This window comes from Odocoileus virginianus, chromosome 28, assembly GCF_023699985.2.
Source record: "Odocoileus virginianus isolate 20LAN1187 ecotype Illinois chromosome 28, Ovbor_1.2, whole genome shotgun sequence".
Taxonomy (NCBI): domain Eukaryota; kingdom Metazoa; phylum Chordata; class Mammalia; order Artiodactyla; family Cervidae; genus Odocoileus; species Odocoileus virginianus.
In genome coordinates this window covers 35,307,257-35,331,866 of record NC_069701.1, presented here as the reverse complement: position 1 = coordinate 35,331,866, position 24,610 = coordinate 35,307,257, and the positions used below count along the sequence as shown (strand labels likewise).

Below are 24,610 nucleotides of genomic sequence, written 5' to 3'. Positions count from 1 at the left end.
AAACAGTTTGTGGGAGCAAGAGGCCTCCGCTCCTGGGCCCCTGCGAGGTCCTACCCCATGGCCTTCAATGACCTCCTGCTGCAGTTGGGGGGTGTCGGCCGCTTCCAGAAGATCCAGATGATTCTGTTGATTCTGCCTGTGCTCCTGACGTTTTTGCACAGCACCCTGCAGAACTTCACCGCTGCCATCCCCACCCACCACTGCCGCCCACCTGCCAACACCAATCTCAGCAAGGACAGGGACCCGGAGGCCTGGCTGCCCCGGGATGGGCAGGGGCGGCCCGAGTCCTGCCTCCTCTTCACCACCCCGCAGCGGGGACCGCCCTTTCCCAATGGCACAGGGGCCACAGAGCCCTGCCCCCGTGGCTGGATCTACAACAGCAGCACTTTCCAGTAGTCCTTCCACCATCGTGACTGAGGTGAGGAGCCCTGGGTCCCCAGCTCCTCCTCCCAACCCCTGTGTCCGCACCTTACCATCCCCACACATCCCCACACACACGCAGAGACACACACACACAGACTGTGCGAACCTGACCTGAATTTGTCCAAAGACCCTGGAGCTATGAAGAGTTCTGCCCAAAATGCAGGACAGAGAACAGGGTTTGGAATTGAGGTCTAATTGAGGTCTTCCTGGTAGAGAAGGTTATGGAACGCCTTGCAGAAAGCTGTTCCCTGCCCCTCCAACCTCCCCCAGAGAGAGAGAGACTGCTGCTGGAGTTCAATAGTCCACTTTGGTTTCCCTGAGAGTAGGAAGGTGTGGGGGTGGTACAGAGAGGTGGAGAAAGGAGGCAAGCAGAGAGTGGAGGGCAAAGAGAATATTCCTGAGCAGGGGATTCTGGGCTCAGAGTCCTAGAGACAAAAACAATTTCCTGACTTCATCTAGAAATAGCTCTCGGCAGCTGGGGCCAGGAGATGGAGAGCAGCCAAGGAACTAAGATGGGAAAGAGAACAGGGTTATGGGGAGGGGGAGGGTCCTTTCATCTCTAGTGATTTAACACCCCTCCCCCGAAACACACACACAGTCGATTGTAGAGTCTCCCTGGCCTGCTAAATGGTTCATCCGGCTGAATTCTGCACACTGTAGCTGTCGCATGGATCGTGCTCTTAACATCTGTTCTAGTCAATGGTCTTTTGGTTGCAAGAAAGGGAAGCTCTCTCCAGTCAGCTCATGAGGAAAGGGATTTCAGGAAATCCAAGGGCAGGAAACAAAAGCGTTTCCAGGCTTCATGGCAACTGGAACCAGGGATTGGGGCACCAGAGGCATCGCTATACACTCACTCCACGACTCTCCTCCTCAACCCATTTCATCTGCGTGCTTATCTCACAAGACGACTGCTGATCCCAGCTCTGGTCCACCACCTCTCAGATTTAGGGCCCACCACCAACCGAAGGGGCTTCCCAGGTGACACAAGTGGTAAAGAAGCTGCTGCCAATGCAGGAGACCTAAGAGACGCAGTTTCGATCCCTGAATTGGGAAGATTCCCTGGAGAAGAACATGGCAACCCACTCCAGTATTCTTGCCTGGAGAATGCCCATGAACAGAGGAGCCTGGGGGGGCTACAGTCCATGGGGTCGCAAAGAGTCACACGAATGCACCAGCCAGAACATTTCCGTAAATCTTAATTCAAATTCTTAGAAAAGGCTCTGATTGGCCCAACCCAACACATTGATGAGTAGCCCCCTCCGCGATCCTGCAATTTAATCTAATCATCACACCAAGGGGCAAATTAGTGGGATTATGTGGCCCATTACCTGGTAGTCAGGGCTGTGCAGAAAAGATGACTTGAGAAGGGGCTGTGGGTGAGCACAGTCTCCAGACCTGCCTGATGCAGCATCAGTCTGAAAGTGGTAGGAGTTAAGCCATACTTCCCACTAGCCAGACCCAAGACACAGAAGTAGAAGGTGAGTAAGGATAGCTAGTCCTCCTCCCTCTGAGCGTCATATGCCATCCCCTCCTGGCAAAGTTGTTGGGGGACACCTTACTTATTCTCCAGCCTTCACCCAAATTCTGAGACATACTCCTCCACCCACCTAAACTTGTATGCTATCAATCCCTCCAATTCTGTTTTTCCGTTTCCTTTCTTAAAACTCTACACCCTGCTTTCCAAGTTCGACAATACTCCAGGAACTATTAATATCAACCTTGCTGTTGTTCTTCTGTTCAAAACAGCAGGCAGTGTGATCAGAAGCTCAAATTTCTTTGAATTCCTTGCCATCTAGAGCAAAGAATCTGGGTGAGTGAGCACCTTAGCTTTTCTTCTAAGTGGAGTGTTAGTAGTTATCTTCTCATCAGTTTTGGTGACTGACAAAGCCAGATGCCTACAATTTTCCTGAGTTGTGGGGAGAGGCCAAAAATAATCCAGTCCTCTTCCAACAGGTACTGTGTGTGAGACCAATGTCCACCATATTTTCATGAACACAACCAGGATAACTCCTGCTTGGGCCAATAATGCCAAAGGCTGCACCAGAAAACACTCCATAAGGATAATAGGCAGCTTACATGTATAACCCAGTGTGAAGCTGGACCTTTTGAGTCGTGAAGCAAATGAAATAGCTCACAAGTTATCAAGGGTTGCTTAAGCAAGATTGGTCTCAATGAAGATGCTCCACCCAGGCCACGTGGCTGTATCTAGTAGGCACAGCAGCACAGGTCACCTGAGGAAGACAAGTCCCAGCTTGCCCCTTGGAAAGAACTCCCAAAAAGCCCTGTATCCCAAAGGGATACTTCATCCCCCTGAATGCAAAGAAAAAAAAATTAGTATTAATAGAAATAAGATGCTAACCCTGGGTTATAATAAAAAAAAAAAGCCTACCTGAGCTTTTCTCATTTTCTTTTTTTAGTATTTATTTATATATTTATTTGGCCAAGTCGGGTCTTAGTTGCATAACGTGAGATCCTTCTTTGCAGCACACAGACTCTCTAGTTGCAGCAAGCAGGCTTCAATATTTGTGGCATGCTGGCTGAGTTGATCCGAGGCAAGTAGGATCTTAGCTCCCCGCCCAGGGATCGAATCTGCATCCCCTGCATTGCAAGGTGGATTCTTAACCACTGGACCACCAGGGAAGTCCCCTCCTATTTCCTTCTGAATTAAAATATCCTGAGTATGCTCCTTGGAAGAACAGTTATGACCAACCTATATATATATATATGGTCCAGGAGCACACAGAAGTATATGACCCTCAAGAGTCTCAGATGCACATACGCTTTTAACGTATATAGTAAAAGTACTATGCTCACCCTAAGGTGATATAAGCCCCTTGCACTGTTGCTTTTACAGAAGACAAGTACCTTAGGGCAAAGCAGAGGCAGAGAAATTCTTTGTAATTCAATATGACTACATATTCCATATTCATTTATCAGTTTCTATTCTGAACTACACCCAGATTTCATCACTAGGCTGCATACAAATTGTGTTCTCTTCTCACTCCTCTGACTTCTTTTGTTATTTGACAAACCCTTATTTTTCCATTTTCTCTAAAATTGATAAATCTATTTTTTAAATTTTATTGAAGTACAGTTGATTTCCCTGGAGAAGGAGATGGCAACCCACTCCAGTATTCTTGCCTGGAGGGTTCCATGGACAGAGGAGCCTGGCAGGGAATAGCCCCTGGGGTCGCAAAGAGTCAGAAGCAACTGAGCAACTCTCACTCACAGTTGATTTACAATGTACTTCACAGTGTACTTGTGTTCATTCTGCTGTATAGCAAAGTGATCCAGTTACACACACATATGTATATATTCTTTTTCATATTCTTTTCTATTATGGTTTATCACAGGATATTGAATATATTTCCCCGTGCTATATAGCAGGACCTTGTTGCTTATCCATCCTATATACAATAGTCTGTGTCTGCTAATCCCACACTCCTAATCCTCGCCTCCTCCAGCACTTCTCTGACTTCTCTCCTCTTTCCTACACCCTCTTGCTTCTCATCCTTCCATTCCTCGGTTCCAGTCTATCTCATCCCTAACTCCTCCCTACAGTGCGTCTCCGTCTCCACAGTCATATTCTATTCACAAGTTTCCAAGAAGGACTATTAAAATGAAGTCCCAGTTTGACACAGCCCTAAAATCTTTTTTAAATAAAAGTTATATCAGATAACACATAGAATTACAGAAGAGTAGTTATTTGAATAAAACAGCAATAAGGTTCATTGCTTTTTTTCACTTTTCATTTTATATTCCAGTTCAGTCGCTCAGTCATATCTGACTCTTTGCAACCCCATGAATCGCAGCAGGCCGGGCCTCCCTGTCCATCACCAACTCCCGGAGTTTACTCAAACTCATGCCCATCGAGTCGGTGATGCCATCCAGCCATCTCATCCTCTGTCGTCCCCTTCTCCTCCTGCCCCCAGTCCCTCCCAGCACCAGGGTCTTTTCCAATGAGTCAACTCTTCACATCAGGTGGCCAAAGTATTGGAGTTTCAGCTTCAGCATCAGCCCTTCCAATAAACACCCAGGACTGATCTCCTTTAGAATGGACTGGTTGGATCTCCTTGCAGTCCAAGGGACTCTCAAGAGTCTTCTCGAACACCACAGTTCAAAACCATCAATTCTTCGGCACTTAGCTTTCTTTATGGTCCAACTCTCATGTCCATACATGACTACCGGAAAAACCATAGCTTTGACTAGATGGACCTTTGTTAGGAAGTCTCTGCTTTTTAATATGCTGTCTAGGTTGGTCATAACTTTCCTTCCAAGGAGCAAACGTCTTTTAATTTCATGGCAGCAGTCACATCTGCAGTGATTTTGGAGCCCAACAAAATAAAGTCAGCCACTGTTCCCACTGTTTCCCCATCTATTTGCCATTAAGTGATGGGACTGGATGCCATGATCTTAGTTTTCTGAATGTTGAGCTTTAAGCCAACTTTTTCACTCTCCTCTTTGACCTTTATCAGGAGGCTCCTTAGTTCTTCTTCACTGTCTGCCATAAGGGTGGCATCATCTACCTATCTGAGATTATTGATATTTCTCCCGGCAATCTTGATTCCAGCTTGTACTTCCTCCAGCCCAGCGTTTCTCATGATGTACTCTGCATCTAAGTTAAATAAGCTGGGTGACAGTATACAGCCTTGACGTACTGCTTTTCCTATTTGGAATCAGTCTGTAGTTCCATGTCTGGTTCTAACTGTTGCTTCCTGACCTGCATACAGGTTTCTCAAGAGGCAGGTCAGGTGGTCTGGTACTGCCATCTCTTTCAGAATTTTCCACAGTTTATTTAGGGCTTCTCAGATGGTTCAGTGGACAAAGAATCCTCCTGCAGTGCAGGAGATGCAGGTTCATTCCCTGGTTCAGGAAGGTCCCCTAGAGGAGGACATAGTAACCCTTTCCAGTATTCTTGCCTGGGGAATCCCATGGACAGAGGAGCCTGGTGGGCTACAGTCCACAGGGCCGCAAAGAGTCAGACATGACTGAGGCACCTGAGCACGCATGCATAGCTATTTAGCAATGTTGAGCTAGTCTCAGCTGTACGGCAAAGTTATTCAATCATACATGTACCTGTATCTATTCTTCTTTAAATTCTTTCCCCCTTTAGGTTGTTGCATAATACTGAGAGGAGTTCCTGTGCTATACAGTAGGTCCTTGTTGATTATCCATTTTAAATATAGCACTGTGTACATGTCCATGCCAAACTTCCTAATTAGCCCTGCCCTCCACCTTTTCCCCCTGGTAACTATAAGCTCCTTCTCTCAGTCTGTAAATCTCTTTCCATTTTGTAAATAAGTTCATTTGTATCATTTTTTTGTTCATTCATTCAAATGTATTTGTTCTTTTTTTTTAGATTCTGCATGTAAGTGACAGAGAGCGATATTTCTCTTACTCTGTCTGTAAGTCCATTGCTCTTTGGAGAAAGTGTTCAAATGCCATCCTCCCAAATTGTATATCATGTGGTGTGTGCACAGGGTATTAATAGTCCCACAGTAATAATTAAATTCACAAATGAGGATTTTTTTCCAATCAAATCAAGATTATCAAGCAATTACACCTGAAGGGTGAATTCATTTGGATACATATCAATACAACCTAGGGAGCATTCCCTAAGCATCCTGGTCATCCCAGTCCTTTCCTTTTTCTTTTTTCTGTTAACAAAAGAAATGAGTTCTAAAATTCACTCAGAAGTGTACAAAAAGTAGCTCTTACTTGTAAATGAAATGCCACACTCATTTGTCATCTTTACTTAATTTTAAAGGCATCTGTGAGCAGTATGATTTTTCTGCAGGCTGTAGAGATGTTTTACTCCACCTCGAAATGAATACTTTTAAAATGGGAATCTTTTTTCTAATATTCATTAAAAAGAGCAACAAAATTTAAACTATTAGTTAAGGTATTCAAGTGCTGCTTACACAAGATTGCAAATAACTACACCCTCTCAGACTTGCTTATGGAAAGTTAAGGGAAGGATGCAAGGGTATTTCACAGAACCTGAGGTCAAGAACTTGAGCCCAGTCTTATGAGAGACCACAATCAGGTGGTTGAGGAGAACCAGGGCACCTGGACTCTCCATCCCTACCTCTCTGGCACTGTGCCCTCACCCTGACCTCTCTGACTAGGTTTCTGCATCCTTCCTCCCCTCCCCCTCCCCCCCTTTTCCCTCTCCCTCCTCCCCTCTCCCCTCGCCCTCCTCCCCTCCCCTCCCCCCCTCCCTCTCCCCTCTCCCTCCTCCCCTCCCCCTCCCCTCCTCCCTTTTCCCCCTCCCTTTCTCCTCCCCCCCTTTTCCCTCTCCCTCCTCCCGTCTCCCCTCGCCCTCCTCCTCCCCCCCCTCCTCTCTTCCCCTGCTGCTTCTTTTTCTCCTCTCCCACTCTCTCTCTGTCTCTTGATTTCTCAACTCCACTTCCACGTTGTTCCACATTTGGCCTTCTCATCCCCGCTTTGAGTGTCCTTACAAACCTTCCTTCTCTGAGTCCCTTTTCTAAATCTGTAAGAAAAAGAACCAGATTTTTAATTCTGCCAGTTTTCTTCAGCTGCACCCAAGGAGGGACAGGTTAAAGAGCCCTGAAAGAGGCTAAGCAATTAGTGCTCTGAGAAAGGGGAGCAGGCTACACAGCCATCCCCAAAAATATCTCTTACGTGTTTTGAAATCACTTGAATCATTCTTACCAGGAGAAGATGGCAAGAAAGATTGTGTGACTCACGGAGGCAGGCTCTCCTTATGCGCCGGTCCCAATCCAACATACTCAGCCCACCAGGAAGGATGGAGTGGACCGTGGTGGGGCCAGCCTGGCTCTCCTTGACTCCAGCTCTTCCCTCCTCACAGTGGGACCTTGTGTGTACACGCAAGACTTTGCTGCAGTTGAGTCAGTCCATCTTCGTGGCAGGAATACTGGTCGGAAACTTGATGTCTGGGATCATGGCAGACAGGTCAGTGATGAACAAGCCTGGATCTAGGAGCAAAAGCATAGCCCTTCTAGGCTGGACACAGAGGGGAGACTGGCAGCCCTGAGAATCCAGAGAGGGACACAGAACTGATCCACCCAAGCCTGACCATGTCTGGAAGGTCTGCAGGAATCACACAACTGTCCCTCAGCACTTCCCAAGTCTCACCTCCTTTCAGTTCCTCCTCACAATACCCTTGTGAAGCCAGCATGAATGTTACAGTTAACTGCATTTTACTAATGAGGACACTGAGGTTCAGGGATGTTAGATAATTTGCCCAAGGTGCCTAGAAGGAACCCAGAAAATTATGTTGTTAATTCTGAGGAGTGGAAATGGAAAGAAGAGAACTTTTCACCTTTTGTTATTATATTGTTTGAACTTTTATGGTAATTCTTTACTTCTGTAATTGTATAATTTTTTTTTTTTTTTTTTTGCTGCGCTGGGTCTTTGTTGCTGCCCGAGGGCCCTTCTCTAGCTGTGGAGAGCAGGGACTGCTCTTTGTGGTGGAGCATGGGCACTAGGCACTCAGGTTTCAGTAACTGCAGCACACAGCCTCAGCAGCTGTGGCGCATGGGCTTAGCTGGTCCGTGGCATCTTCTCATACCAGAGATCGAATCCAAGTCCCTGCATTGACAGGCGGATTCCCACCCACTGTGCCAGGAGGGAAGTCCTAAAGTAAATATTTAATGTTTACTTTAAAAAAAAAAAAAGTACATTCACACAGCTAACAAGTGGCAAAAACAGGACAAGGATCCAGATTTTCTGACACCCAGAAGAAATTGTTTCCCCCACTTCTGCCTTGTATGTGACATGTGAGTGTCACAGAAGCAAGTGCAGACCTGGCAATCAACAGTAGTTAGGGACCAGCCTCAGGTCTGCCATAACCGTGTGCCACAAGAAGGCTATACCACCTCTCTCAGACTTGGTTTTTCCATCTATAAAATGGAGGCTATGATAAGGGTTAAATTAGTACCTGCAACTCAGTGTTTGTTACCCTAACCTTGACTGTCTTCCAGGCCAGAGACCATAAAAACAACCATGGGATGAATAGTAAGAAGCAGTTTTCTAAAGAATAAAATTTGAGGGTGTATCCATGGCTGATTCTTATTGATGTATGACAGAAACCCACAAAATTCTATAAAGCAATTATCCTTCAATTAAAAAATAAATAAATTTTAAAAAAATTTTTTAATGAAGTTTGAAAATACTATGTCACAGCAAATCAAAGACACAAAATCAGCTTTATTATTCATAAAATATAAGCCACAGTCAAATCCATTTTGCAAAAGCATAAACATTGCCTAAGTTTCCCAAAAATAAAAATCCCATAAACTCAGCTCATGGATACAGAGAAGTGACTGGCAGTTGCTAGAGACAGGGAGGAGGGGATGGCCAAAATGAGTGAAGAAGGTCAGAAGTTACCAAGTTAAAGCTATAAATAAGTAAGTCATGGGAATGTAATGTGCAGCATGATGACTGTACTTAATAATACTGTATTGCATATTTGCAAGTCACAAAGTGAGATCTTAAGAGTTCTCATCACACACAAAAAAAATTATTGTAACTATATATGGTGATAGATTTTAAGTAGATTTATTGTAGTGCTCATTTCACAATGTATACAAATATAGAATCATTATGTTATACACCTGAAACTATTTCATTGCTGTATGTCAATAATACCACAATTTAAAAAAGTATCACAAAAGGCTGTCTCCTAACAGGAATGTTGGTTGTTTCCATCAACCAACAGTCAAAGAATCAACCACACCCCAAAGCAGTAGTTCCCAAACCATGGAAGCGTGTTAAAAATCAGGTTTCTAGCATACCTTCCAGATAGGCAATAGGCCATAAGTGGGGCTCTGGTATCTGGATTGCTTTCAACACACCCCTGTGATTCTGATAAAGGTGTGTGACTCCCTCCACAGAGGTTTGCAGAGATGCATCAGGACCCTGGACAGCAGCAATCCAAGTATCCTCCCAACAACAGGTCCCCTAGATGCCAACCTTTATCCAATTATTCCCCGCCTCCTATCTCAGCATCTACCCCATGGTCACATGCAGGCATCCTCACAAGCACCTGTCAGATTGCCCAGGGCATCAAGGATGATACAGCCAGGGACACGGGACAGGGGAGCAAGCAATGCGCTTGCCAGGTTTTCCCTCCTATCACAGCCTGGGCCGCCTGAAGGTGCTGACCTGGAGCTACCTGTTAGTGGTCTCAGGGATCTGCGCTGCCTTCACCCTCAACTTCTCAGCCTACTGTGTTTGCCGATTCCTCTCAGGCATGGCTGTGTCGAGTACCAGCAGCTCGTCTGTGATTCTGAGTGAGCGGGAACCCAGGAGAGTCAGCTTATGGGGACTCCTCAATCACAGGGGCACAGTGAACCAGGGAACCTGATAGATGCAAACCTCAGCTCCTTCCCTGAGTATCTGTCCCAGCCCATTCTGACCTATCTGGGTCTTTCCTGGAGTAGGTAGTGCCCCAAGAAGAAAATAATTAAGATCATGGCCTCTTTGGTGGCTCTGATCATTTGGGGCTGGAATTCATAGGTATTTAGGGATCATTGTAAGGATTAACTAAGACTCAGAGATTGGAGTGGGGTTGCTTAGAGAAGCCAGTCAATCATACAGGGAATCTTTTATTCAACATTTGTTCGTTAAATACAATTTCAAAAGGCATTTAATTTGTGTCACATCCAGCACTGTGGATAAACAAGTGAACAAGAGGACACTACCCATGACCTTAAAGAGTTAATAGTCGACTGGGTGAGCTGCCAAGCAGTTACAAATTGGTTTCTAAAGGCGAAGATGGAGGTTATCCTTGATGATGTGGGAGTTCAGAAGTGGGGTGCTAAACCAGGACTTGGGGAGCCAGGAAATCACCCCAGAAGTGGTAACATCTAAGCTCAGAACTGCACAAAATGTGAGGCAGAAAGAGAGGAAGTAAAGTTCTTGGGCAGAGTTCTAGACAAAAAGAAAAGAATTTACAAGTCCCTGAGGCCAGAGTATGACCCCTTGGAGGAAATAAAAGTGCTGCAGAATGGCCTGAGCATAAGGCTCATTCATCTCTATTTCCCAGGTCAAGCCAAGGGCATGGCACAGGATCTTCAACTCTAAATGCTTGTTGAATTAAAATGAGTTGAAGGAAGTGCAGAGAGAGTGGCTATAGGCAGATCAAAACAGGTTCGGAAGAAGCAAGGAAATATGAATGTTGGGGTTGGTGACACTGATTAGGAGCATGCATAGGAATTCAGAACCTTCTAGACCATCCCTACACACACACACCCACACACACACACATACTGAACCTAACCAAATATCATACCATCCTTGCCTTATCCAGTGAGGGTGCAGAGTAGGACTGAGCTCATGAGATGACCCCTTCCACTCCAGTGTGAAGCTCCTCCTCCACCCCCCAAATACACACATACTCACACAACCCTGACTTCAATCTAAGCTCTGCTCTTCTCCCCAGATCTGGAGTGGCTGCCCATCCATGCCCCTCCAAGTCTGGGCCTCCTATTAGGACTTGTTCCCACCCTAGGCCAGCTCTCCCTGGCTGGCATGGCTTATGCTCTGGCCCACTGGCGCCACCTGCAGCTGTTGGTGTCTCTGCCCCTCTTTGTCACCTTCGTCTACTCCAGGTGAGTGGGACCTCAGTATAGGGTAGAGTGCTCAATATAAGTCACAGATGGTATGGCATCTCCCAGAACACCCCTTCCCTACCTCCTTAAGTATCAAAGCAGAGCAAAGCAAAAAGAACCAGTGTCCACACTGCTAGATAGGGAAGTTCTTGGCCAGAGAGGGGAAAGACTTATCCCAGGTATCCCAAGTAGGCAGGGATAATCCTTGAAGTAGAACCCAGAGCTCCTAACCTCAGCCCAGGATTGTTTTCACCCCTCCCAGCTGTCTCACCAATCTGGTCTGTGCCTTTCTCAGAAACCCACAACTCTGTCAACTCAGGCTAAATTCATGCCACCCCCAAGCCCCACCCACAGGTTCTTCGTAGAGTCTGCCCTCTGGCACTCCTCCTTGGGGAACCTGGACCTCACCCTCAGGCCCTGCAGAGAGTGGCCCAGATCAATAGGAAGCAAAAAGAGGGCGCCAAGCTGAGTGTGGAGGTGAGACACCCCCACCCAAGACCCTCTGTGATACCCCACCAGGGCTCCGCCTGCACCTCCCCCCTCATCCTAGAACCCAGGTCATCTGGTGCTTCCCAGGCAGGGGGTGGAGGGAGGGGTCCCCAGGGGAAGCTAAGCCCTGAGCCCCATCTATCCAAACAGCTGCTCCAGATGAGTCTGCAGAAGGGCCAAGCCCAGCCGTCGATGCTGCAGATGCTGCGCTCCCCTGCTCCGCATCAGCTCGTCTTCTGTACCATCCCACTGTGGCAGGTCCATCCCCACTCAGGCAAGAGACAGACAAGCTGATGGGAAGGTAAGCGGACTGAGGAAACAGGACAGCCTGGGTAGGTGGGAGGCGGGGGGGAGCCCCGCTGCCAGTGGGCAAGGACATGGGTACCCTGGAGACTCAGAGGGCTCCCCACCTGCTGAGGGAGGGAGAAAGCCCAGCTCTCCTCATCTCCTGAGCCTGGAGCTCAGCCAAGCAGCACCACTGACCTTGAGAAAAAAGAAGCAGCCACCCCAAGAAGCCCTGAGCTTCTGGACCTAAGAGTTCTGTATCACAGGCTCTCACGTTCTCCTGAAGAAGTCTGCGTTCTTCTATTGCCATGTAACAAATTACATACTTAACAGCTTGAAATAGCACACACTTATAATCTCACCGTTTCCATGGGTCAGGAATCCAGGCAGAGCTTAGCTGAGTTCTCAGCTTAGGACTTCACATTGTCATCTGGATGCTCAACTCGACAAGACTCCACTTTTAAGTTCACCCAGCTTGCTGTCAGTAGCCCAGTCATGTCCAACTCTTTGCGACCCCATGGACCGCAGCACACCAGGCTCCTCTGTCCTTCACTATCTCCTGGAGTTCATTCAAATTCATGTCCATTGAGTCTGTGAAGCCATCCAACCATCTCATCCTCTGTCGCCCCCTTCTCCTTCCCTCAATCTTTCCCAGCATCAGGGTCTTTTCCAATGAGTTGGCCGTTTGCGTCAGGTGGCCAGAGTATCAGAGCTTCAGCTTCAGCCTTCCAATGAATATTCAGAGTTGATTCTCTTTAGGATTGACTGGTTTGCTCTCCTTGCTGTCCAAAAGACTCTCAAGAGTCTTCTCCAGCACCACAATTTGAAAGCATCAATTTTTCGGCTGTTACCTGAACTCATTTCTTTGCAGTTGTAGGGCTGAGGGTCCTGGCTTCTTGCTGGCTGTCAGCTGGGAGTTAACCTCAGCGTCTAGAGGTTGCCCTCAGTTTTCCACAAGGACTTTCCCACCATGGCTGCCCACTTCATCACACCAGCAAGTAGCGTCTCTAGAGTGAGTCTGCTAGCAGGGAGCCATCCTGGACACTGTCTGCCACTATGTCTTCCTAAATACTGTGCAACGTGTCCCTGGCAAGGGGATCATTTGCCGTTGACAAGAGTATAACCGTGATCTCACTTGATTTGCATACTTCCATAATTGTTCTGAAGGAAAACGTAGAGGGCGGCAGAGGATGAGGCGGTTAGATAGCACCTCTGATTCAATGGACATGAATTTGAACAAACTCTGGAAGGTAGTGAAGGAACAGGGGAGCCAGGTGTGCTGTGGTCCATGGGGGTCACAGAGAGTTGGATATGAGTGAGGACACACACACGTGAGCACACACACACACACACACACACACACAGAGCAGGGACCTGGAAGGAGGGGAAGAAGACCTGTTGTGAGGTTAAAAACATTATTTTCTCCTAGGTAATTTTTAAATGTATGACAGATAACATTCTTTTTTTTTTTAGAATTAAAGGAAGACTTTATCTGCATTCAAAATATAAAAACCCCACTGAAAGATTGATATAAGGCCTAAAGGAAACAACAGATAGTGAGAGCAGTTTGCTGACCGTAATTACTATGTAGACGCGGCATGCTTATTACTCAAAGTATATTCCCCTCTGCTCCTGCCCCAGGCTCGTAATCCTTTTCAGCCTCTATGGCCTTGTCATGAGTCTGCAGAGTTTTGAGGTCAACATCTACCTGGCCCAGGTGTTATTCACGATTGTGGACCCACCATTTTATTTCCTGGGCTTTTTGGCCACCAGATCACTTGGCTGCAAACGTACCCAAACAGGCTCCATGCTGTTGTCGGGGGTCTTCATTGTGACCTGTGCCATGATACCCCCGGGGTGAGTACCGCCCCATTCCAGCTCCCGTCCTCGTCCTTCCCCAAGCCTGGCTCTCAATCTGGCCCAAGTCAGCTACCCAGAAGGTCTGAAAATCTCCAGGCTCCTCCAAATCTTTCCCAGCATGTTATCACCACCTCTTTTCCTGCCAGATCACATATTCCTCTGCATCACGATGGCCGTGATAGGAAAAGGCTGATTGGCTCCATAAACTGCCTCCTTAGGTACATGGGAGAGCTGTACCCCACAGTAATGAGGTGAGTGGGGGTGTTGGGGAGGAGTCCCAGGATGGAACAATCAGGCCCTACGGCCAGGTGGTTTCCAGTCAGAAGGAGCACAAAGGTCAAGCAATTATTTTTTAAGGCAAGAGAGAAGAACAAAAACACACAGAAATTAGAACAAAGTAAAGACAAAAAGGAAGATGGTACTAGTAACTCAAAGTACATCAGTCAATACAATAAATGTAAACAGATTAAACCTACAAGTTAAGAGACAAATTTTCTTTAACCTAGGTGTTTTTTTTTTAATCTAGTTCATGATTTTATCTAGTTCAAGAGTAAACTACATGAACTAGATAAAATCAACTTGGATTATCTGGCAGGTTTAATCTGTTTACATTTATTGTATTGACTGATATGTTTTGAGTTACTAGTACCATCTTCCTTTTTGTCTTTAATTTGTTCTCATTTCTGTGTATTTTTAAACAGATTAAACCTACCAGTTAAAAGACAGATAATCCAAGGGGATTTTATATAATTCATGTAGTTTACAAGATACCCATCTAAAACGTGAGACCATGAAAATCTTAAATGTGGAGAAATAGAAAAGGATATACTAAAAAAAAAAAAAAGAAAAGGATATACTAGGCAAATATTAACCAGAAGACAGGTAGATACAGAGATCAAGATAGACTTTAAGAGCAAAAAAGTACAATAGTTAAGAATATGGCCCAGAATTCCCCAATGGTCCAGTGGTTAGGACTCGACACTTTCACTGCCAGGGCCCCAGGTTCAATCCCTGGTTGGGGAATTAAGATCCTGCAGGTCACATGGCGCATCCAAAAAAAAAAAAAGAATATGGCTCTGGTATAAAAGGTAACTAATCCAAATGCTCAGTCATCTTAACTATAAAACACAAATAATAATAGTACCAGAAATAGATTAAATAGAAAATAAATGTATGAAAGAGAGTCAAAACAAAAAGTCAATCTTTGAAAACACCAATGAAATGGGCAATGCCTGGTAATAATAATAAATTTTTAAAAAGACTAGACATGAATAAATATTGGGGGGAAAAACTGAACAATAGAACTAGAGTAGTTAAGATGCAAAAATTTAATCATGTAATTAAAGATGCAAAAAATCTATAAACAAGTCTATACTGATAAATTCTAAATTTAAATTGACAAATTCTTTTTTAAAATAATATAGAAAAACTAATTCTAGAATAAATTCAAAATTTGAATAATAAACTTTAAAATCTAATCTCAAAAAAAAAACACCCGGCCCAGATATTAATACAGGTGAGTTCCACCACATTTTCAAGGAACAAACCTTCCAATGTTACATAAATAATTCCTGAAAACAGAGAAAAAGGGAAACTATGTCAACTACATTCTGTGAAGCAAGGTGACACTGAAACCAATGGAGATTAGTTATGAAATGAAGATAACAGGCCAATGTTACTCATAAACAGATACAAAAATCCTAAAAAGAATATTAGAAAAAATGAATTCAGTGATGTATGAAAAAAGATTATACATGATCAAGGAGAGCTGATACCAAGAAAGCAAGGATAGTTATACATTAGAAAACACATTAAGGACTTCCCTGGCAGTCCAATGGCTAAGACTTTGAGCTTCCACTGCAGGCGGCACAGGTTCAATCCCCTGTCCGGAGCTATGATCCCACATGTCATGGGGCATGGACCATTGAACAACTAGTGCCAGGACATCTGGGCTTTCCTGGTGGCTGAGTAATAAAGAACCTGTCTGCAACACAGGAGACACAGTTTCAATCCCTGGGTCGGGAAGATCCCCTGAAGAAGGAAATGACAACCCACTCCACTATTCTTGCCTGAGAAATTCCATGGACAGAGGAGCCTGGTGGGCTATAGTCCATGGGGTTGCAAGAGTCAGACATGATGGCAACTAAACCACCCACCACCAACAGGACAACTATTTACCTGTATGAGAGATAAATAAAATGCAATCCATATTTCAACCTTCAAGAAAAATTAATTTTTGCTGAAGAGGGGAGGATTTCTGAAGACATTCTTTAAACAGGCTAACCAAAAAAGAAACACTGATAAATTTTTCTATGTTGGATTTTTTTCCCCCCTGGCCATTTGTTTCACCATAAACAAAGTGAAAAGAGAAAAAGAAGGTATTTACAAGGACTTGTACACGGCATTTATAAAGAACTTCTGGAAATCAATGAGAGGAAAAGACTTTCCATTAAAGGAACAGAATAACATCGACAATGATCCCCAAAATAATAAAGTATTTTTAAATATCCTTGAAGTATTTTTAAATCTCCACCAAGGAGCTAGAAGAAGAGCACAGGAAAACTAGGCCAACCATTTAAGGGGAATTGGGAATTGGGGGCCTGGAGAGGTAAGCAGAGCACCTGAGCAAGCACTATACATAATGAAGAAAGTCACATGCATTCGCTCTGATCTCAGAATCAACTGTTTAACACAGTACTGGGGATCCTGGACAACACTGCTGTATTCAGAAATAAAACGAAATAAGAAATTTGGTGTCTTCCCTGGTGGTATGATGGACAGGAATCTACCTGCCCATGCAGAGGACATGGGTTCGATCCCTAGTCAGGGAAGATTTCACATGCTATGAAGCAACTAAAGCCCATGAGCCACAACTACAGAATCCCACACACCTAGAACCTATTCTCTGAAACAAGAGACGCCACTGCAATGAAAAGCCCCCCCACTGCAACAGGAGTAGCCCCCACTTGCCACAACTAGAGAAAGCCTGAGTGCAGCAACGAAGACTCAGCACAGCCAAAAATAAATAAATCTTAAAAAAAAAATTAAAAGAGGAGTGTTTACAGCATCATTATTTAGAGAGATTTAGAGACCATCATCCTAAATAAACCAATAAAATCAATGTGTGCGTGCTTAGTTGCTCAGTCATGTCTGACTCTTTTCAACCCCATGGACTTCAGCCCGTCAGGCCCCTCTGTCCATGGGGATTCTCCAGGCAAGAATACTGGAGTGGGTTGCCATGCCTTCCTCCAGAGGATCTTCCTGACCCAGGAATCGAACCCGGGTCTCCCAATTTGTAGGTGGATTCTTTACCATCTGAGCCAGCAGAATCAACAAACAAAGCTAACAAAAGAGTTTAGCAGGATGGTGGTTACAAAATCAAATTACCGAATGTCAAGAGCAATAACATAAAAGCTATACCCTAGAAGCAATAATCTAGAGAGAAAATCCAGAAGATAACCTCGAAAATCTTTGAAAATGAAGACACAATTCAGAAAAGCACCTAAAGCAAGATATTATCAGGAAATTAACAGAGGACACCCAAGACTTCCATGAAGAAGTTTTCTGAAACCTTCTTAAGATATAAAGTAGTAGATTTATCTTAGTAAATGGGGAGACATTCCACACTTTTGTTTAGAATAACATAATAAAGATGTCAAGTTAACTTTTAGAAATTTACATAAATTCAACAGAATCTAATCAGAATTTAAATTAGGTCATTTTTTAGGAACTCCAAAAACTTATTCTAAAATTTATATAGAAGAAAAAAGACCATAATTGCTAGTCAATTCTGAAACAACAAAGCAAAGAGGAGCCTCTCATTCTACCATCTATAAAGACATATAACAAAGCCATGGTACGTCTGTGGCTTTCTTGGTGCAAAAAGAAACAAATAGAATTAATGAGAGGGCTTGGAAACTGATAGATACAGATGGAGACAAGGATGCAGATGAAGACAGAGATAAAGGCGGGGGAGGAGGAAGGAAGGGGAGGGAGAGGAAGAGGAAAAGAGAAATATGGCAACTATATCGATTGGATTATATCAAAAAGGACTTCTGCTTATTGAAGGATGCTATGGACAAATTTAAAAGACAGAGAGGAATTCCCTAGTGGTCCGGTGGTTAGGACTCGGCGCTTTCACTGCTGGGGTCTGGGTTCAGTCCCCGATCAGGAAGCTAAGACTCCACAAGCAAGCCATAAGCAAAAGAAAAAATATTAAAAGACAGAGGGTAGATTGGGAGGAGGTTTTTACAACATTTAACACTGACAAAGTTCAAATATTAAAAATATAAATGAGACTCCTACAAATCAACAAGAAAGAGAAGGAATTTCAGTAGAAACTTGATAAAAGAAATAAATACATGGGAATTTTGTAGACAGTGAAGCCCAAAAGATTAACTACATGAAGAATGAGATCGTCACTTTGCACACACTAAAGTGGCAACATCAAAAAGCTGGATTATGCCAACTGTCTGTGGCCACAAGAGAATACAGGATCCCTGAATCCCCACGTGACCCACATGCAGCATTGATGGGTAGGAAAGTTGGTGCTGCCATTCTAGAGATACTGGCAGCGTGTGCGCGCGCGCACACACACACACACTCTGCCCTAACCATGCCCTTCTTAAAGAACTTTTCACAGAGGAATGCCTACATGATCTGTGCACAAGCACACTCACTGCAGTGTTGTCTGAGGTCATGGCTGATGGGCAGCAGTCTAGCCATTTAGGTGAAATGCCCACTGTGGAGGAGCATGCAACAGTAGGTAAACATATAGGCATGGAAATATCTTTGAAACAGAGTGCTGAACTAACACAACATTGTAAAGCAATTATACTCCAATTTAAAAAAAAAGAGTGCTGAATGAAATGAGAAATAGAATGATCTATTACCTATACCATTTAGGTAAATTAAAATATTTGCACACAAAACAATACAAGGACATATGCAAATAAAAAATGCACATCAAATGTGACATAATAAGTTGACTTTGGCAAGGAAGGGATTAGGAGAGGATAACGGTATTATATTTTATTTTCTAGCTATGGTTTTGCTAGTAGTCATGTAAAGATGTGAGAGTCAGACCATAAAGAAGGGTGAATGCCAAAGAGTTGATGCTTTCGAATTGTGGTCCTGGAAAAAGCTCTTGAGACTTCCTTTGACTGGATCGAGATCAAACCACTCAACCCTAAAGGAACTCAACCATGAATATTCATTGGAAGGACTGACGATGAAGCTGAAGCTCCAATAGGCCACCTGATCTGAAGAGCCAACTCACTAGAAAAGACCAGACCCTGATGCTGGGAAAAAGTGAGGGAAAAAGGAGAAGGGGGCAACAGGGGATGAGATGGCTGGATGACATCACTGACTTAATGGATTCAGTGTGAGCAAACTCTGGGAGATAGTGAAGGACAGGGAAGCCTTGTGTGCTGCAGTCCATGGGATTGCGAAGAATCAGACACAACTTAGCAACTGAACAACAGCGATGATTATACTGATAAAAAGGACTCAACAATTAAGATGGGGAATAAAAAGGCCTTTCAAGTACAAATGATAATAGAGGGTGAGGGTCATGAACTGAGATTTATAATTAACTCAACCCTCCGCTCCTGAGGTTCAAAAAAAAAAAAAATGTAGAAAAAGAGAGAGTGACTAGGTCGGTACTTTAGATAAGATGATCTGGGTAGGTCTCCTCTGTAAGGATCAAAGGCCAACAGTAAAGAATAAATGAGGAAAGAAAGGGACAGGGAGCAAGATAAGAACTGGGTAGTCAGGACCCATCACATAGGAATTTAGAAGGAAGTCAGATTTTATTCTAGCCTGATGAGATAACATAGATGATTTTAAGCAGAGGGTGTAAGGATCTAAGTTACTGTTTTTAAAGATCACTTTGGGGGAATTTGGGGTTGACTTATATACACTATTGGTTTTGTTTGTTGTTGTCCAGTCACTAAATCGTGTCCAACTCTTTGGGACCCTGTGGACTGCAGCATACCAGGCTCCCCTGTCCTTCACTATCTCCCAGAGTTTGCCCAAATTCACGTCCATTGAGTCAGTGATACTATCTAACCATCTCATCCTCTGCCACCCACTTTTCCTCCTGCCCTCAATCTTTCCCAGCATCAGGGTCTTTTTCAATGAGTCGGCTCTTTGCATCAGGTGGTCAAAGTATTGGAGCCTCAGCATCCGTCCTTCCAATGAATATTCAGAGTTGATTTCCTTTAGGATTGACTGGTTTGATCTCCTTGCAGTCCAAGGGACTCTCAAGAGTCTTCTCCAGCACCACAGTTTGAAAACATCAGTTCTTTGGTGCTCAGCCTTCTTTATGATTCAACTCTCACATCCATACATGACTACTGGAAAAACCATAGCTTTAACCATGTGGATCTTTGTTCACAGTGATGTCTCTGATTTTTAATACATTGTCTAGGTTTGTCGTAGCTTTCCTTCCAAGGAACAAGCGTCTTTTAATTTCATGGCTGTAGTCAGTGTCCACAGTGATTTTGGAGCCCAAGAAAATAAAACCTGTCACTGCTTCTCTCCTTCTAATTGTCATGAAGTGATGGGACTGGCTGCCATGATCTTAGTTTTTTGAATGTTGAGTTTTAAGCTAGCTTTTTCACTCTCCTCTTTCACCCTCATCAAAAGCCTCTTTAGTTCCTCTTCATTTTCTGCCATTAGAGGAGCATCATCTGCATAGCTGAGGTTGTTGATATTTCTCCTGGCAATCTTATTTCAGCTTGTGACTCATACAGCCAGGCATTTCACATGATGTACTCTGCAGAGAAGTTAAATAAGCAGGGTGACAACATACACACTCTTGATACACTCTTTTCCAAGTTTTGAACCAGTCCATTGTTCCATGTCCAGTTCTAACTGTTGCTTATTTATCCACATACAGATTTCTCAGAAGACAGGTGAAATGGTCTCTTTAAGAATTTTCCACAGTTTTTTGTGATCCATACAGTCAAAGGCTTTAGTCAATGAAGCAGGAGCAGATGTTTTTCTGGAATTCCCTTGCTTTCCCTATGATGTAGCGAATGTTGGCAATTTGATCTCTGGTTTTTCTACTTTTCCTGAACCCAGCTTGTACATCTGGAAGTTCTCAGTTCACATACTGCTGAAGTCTAGGTTGAAGTATTTTGAGCATAACCTTCCTAGCATCTGAAATGAACACAGTTGTGTGATAGTTTGGACATTCTTTGGCATGGCCTTTCTTTGGGATTGGAATGAAAACTGACCTTTTCCAGTCCTGTGGCTACTGAGGAGTTTGATCTCTTCAACTTCTGTTAGGTCCTTACCATTTCTGTGCTTTATCATGCCCATCCTTCCATGAAATGTTCCCTTGATATCTCCAATTTTCTTGAAGAGATCTCTAGTATTTCCCATTCTGTTGTTTTCCTCTATTTCTTTGCATTGTTCATTAAAGAAGGCCTTCTTATCTCTCCTCGATGTTCTCTGGAACTCAGCTTTCAGTTGCATGTATCTTTCCCTTTCTTCTTTACCTTTCACTTCTCTTCCTTCTTCAGTGATTTGTAAAGCCTCCTCCAAAAGAAGACAACCATTTTGCCTTCTTGGATTTTTCTTTGGGATGGTTTTGGTTACTGCCTCTTGTACAATGTTACAAACTCCATCCATAGCTCTTCAGGCACTCTGTCTATCAGATATAACTCCTTGAATCTATTCATTACCTCCACTGTATAATCATAAGGGATTTGATTTAAGTCATACCTGAATGGCCTACACTACTGATACTATATATAAACAGATAACTAATGAGAACCTCCTTTATAGCACAGAGAACTCCACTTGGTGCTCTGTGATGACCTAAATAGGAAAGAAATCCAAAAAAGACGGGACATACATATACATATGGCTGGTTCAGTTTGCTCTACAGCAGAAAATGACATAGCAGTGCAAAGAAACTATAATCCAATTTTTAAAAATAAAATAAATAAAGATCACTTTGGCTTTCTCGTGGAGAATAGACTGGGAATAGAAGGGCCCAGAGTAGAAATGGGGCAATTCCCCTGGTGGTCCACTAGCTAAGACTCTGTGCTCCCAATGCAGGGGGCCCTGGGTCGATCCCTGACCAGGGAACTAGATTCCCACAAGCTGCAACAAAGATCGAAGATCCCAAGTGTAACAACTAAAACCCATCACAGTCAAATAAAATAATTTTTTTTTAAAAAAAGTAGAAATGGGAAGACCAGCCAGGAGCTTACTGCAATGGCACTGGCAAGAGGTGAAAATGACTCATCATAACCTGGGGCTTCCAGAGGGGCTCCATTGGTAAAAAATCTGCCTGCAGTGCAGGAAACCCAGGTTCGATCTCTGGATTGGGAAGATAACCTGGAGAAGAGAATGGCTACCCACTCCAGCATTCTGACCTGGAGGATCCCATGGACAGAGGAGCCTGGCAGGCTACTGTCCTTGGGGTCACAAGGACATGACTGAGTGACTAACCACTTTCACAACCTGGCAGGCAGTGGTAGCAGAGATGAGGAGGAGGGAACTGATTCTGAATGTGTTTTGGAGGAAGAGCCATCCGAAGACATGGGGAAATAAGGGAACAAGAGTCATCAGGATGATTACTAGACATTTGAGCAAGTGGGTGGTTCAACGTGCCCGTCGAAGCTGGATATGGTGTCTGCAGTTTGGGGAAGAGGTTGGCTGGGGGTTCGTTTGCGGTCATACAGTAAGTTCACATTGGAACCGGAGCCCAGGCTTCTTGGTTCTGAAAACAGTTACTATCAACTTTCCTTTTAGCCAGCCAGGGTAAGTGCATTCCTGTGAAAAACAAGTGAAAGTGTTAGTCGCTCAGTCATGTCCAACTCTTTGTGACCCCATGGACTGCAGCCTGCCAGGCTCCTCTGTCCATGGAATTCTCCAGGCAAGAATGCTGGAGTGGGTTGCCGTTCCCTTCTCCAGGGGATCTTCCCAATGCAGGGGTCAAACTCTCATCTTCTGCACTGCAGGCAGATTCTTTGCCATCTGAGCCACCAAGGAGGAAATGAAAGAAGAAAACACGATTGTCAGGCAGAGTTAGGGTACCCACAAGCCTTACTGGCCTCACCGGGGTGCTCTCCCTCCCCGCAGGAGGAGAGGTATGAATGTGACAAACTGCTTGGCCAACACAGGCAGCATTCTGAGCCCACTGGTGGGCATGACCTCCGACCTCTACCCTTCCCTGCCTCTTTTCATCTATGGAGGGATCCTCGTGGCTGCCTGCCCCATCACTGCCCCCTTGCCAGAGACGCTGGGGCTGCCGCTGCCCAACACACTGCAAGACCTGGAGAGAAGGTAGGCTTCCCCCCATACCCTCAAAGCTCTAGGACTGCACAAATCCTTGATCCCGTCCATTTAACAAAAAAAGAAAAAAAAAACAGATCCAGGGGAGACTGGGAACTTGGTTGGGGTCATTCAGCTAGACTCTGGTGGAGCCAAGGCCAGAATCCAGGCCTCTGGCTTCCCTGGTCCTGTTCTCACAGATAGGCAGAGTCGCCTAGAATCCCTTCTGGGACTCTCAACTCTTGGAAACAGTGGGAGCTTTGGACACAAAGTGGGACAACTGAGCACAAACCTAAAAAGGATCCCCCATCTCTACTCCCACACCCTGCTTCTCCTTCCCCCGTAGGTGGAAAGAGAAATCGGGGCAGAAGCAGCAGGAACAGCAGATGGTCCCACTCCAGTCCTCCTGAGAACCGAGCAGGGGCAGAGGGTGGACGGAGTCCCTGCATCTCCACCCCAGGAGGAGGAACGGAGAAATCACAGCCTGGGGAAGATGCTAGGGGCCTCGACTGAACCTGTGGTTCCAGAGAATACTTCCCCGGGGTCCCCCACTCCTGGTCAGGCCCATCCTATCATTTCATTAAAAACAGCTATGTACATAAAATGATTCCATTATATATATATATTCTTTTTCAGATTCTCTTCCATTATAGGTTATTACAAGATACTGAATATAGGTCCCTCTGCTATACAGTAGGCCTTTGCTGCCGCCGCTGCTGTTCAGCTGCTAAGTCATGTCCAACTCTTTGTGACCCCATGGACTGCCGCAGGCTTCTCTGCAATTGCCTGGCTTCTCTGTCCACTATCTCCCGGAGTTTGCTCAAATTCACGTCCATTGAGTAATGATACTATCCAACCATCTCATCCTCTGTCATCCCCTTCTCCTCCTGCCTTCAGTCTTTCCCAGCATCAGGGTCTTTTCCAACGAGTCGGCTCTTTGCATCAAGTGGCCAAAGTATTGGAGCCTCAGCTTCAGCATCAGTCCTTCTGATGAATATTCAGGGTTGATTTCCTTTAGGATTGACTGGTTTGATCTCCTTGCAGTCCAAGGGACTCTCAAGAGTCTTCTCCAGCACCACAATTTGAAAGCATCAATTTTTCAGCTGTTACCTGAACTCATTTCCTTGCAGTTGTAGGGCTGAGGGCCCTGGCCACCACTCAAAGCCCTAGCCTTTTGTATGACCTCATTATTGTCCTTATCTTGTAGAAACTTAATCATTTGTTTACTATTACTGGGCAAAGGTAACAGTAGTGCAAAGTCCTCTAGTAAGGAAAGTGCTTGGCAATTTCTGGAAACAGCAAGTCCTGTTTGGCTGGAGCAGACTAGTAAGGAGGCAGTACTAGGATACTAGATCAAGGAGGAAGAAGAGGCTGGTCACACAATGGCCTTACAAGTACTTTTGAGACCAGGAGCTTTACTTTGAAAAAGATAAGAAAGTGATAAAGCATCTCAAATAGAAGACAGATACAATTTGACTTATATGTCAAAAGGAACCAAAAAAAAGACCCCCAAAAAATGGACTTCCCTGGCAGTATAGTAGTTAAGACTCTACACTTCCAATGCAGGGGACACAGGTTTGACCCCTGGTCAGGGAACCAAGATCCTGCATACCACATGGTACAGCCAAAAACTTTTTTAAATGACTTTAAAAAAAAAAAAAAAG

General features: G+C 44.6%; 1 non-coding gene and 1 pseudogene across 1 annotated transcript; both read left to right on the top strand.

Moving 5' to 3' along the window:
- The first annotated feature begins 57 nt into the window (after positions 1 to 57).
- On the top strand, positions 58 to 23,356 carry LOC110147900 (solute carrier family 22 member 6-like; annotated as a pseudogene).
- Positions 14,606 to 14,678, top strand: TRNAE-UUC (transfer RNA glutamic acid (anticodon UUC)). The gene has a single exon. It is a non-coding gene; the product is annotated as a tRNA-Glu (tRNA).
- Positions 23,357 to 24,610: the final 1,254 nt, after the last annotated feature.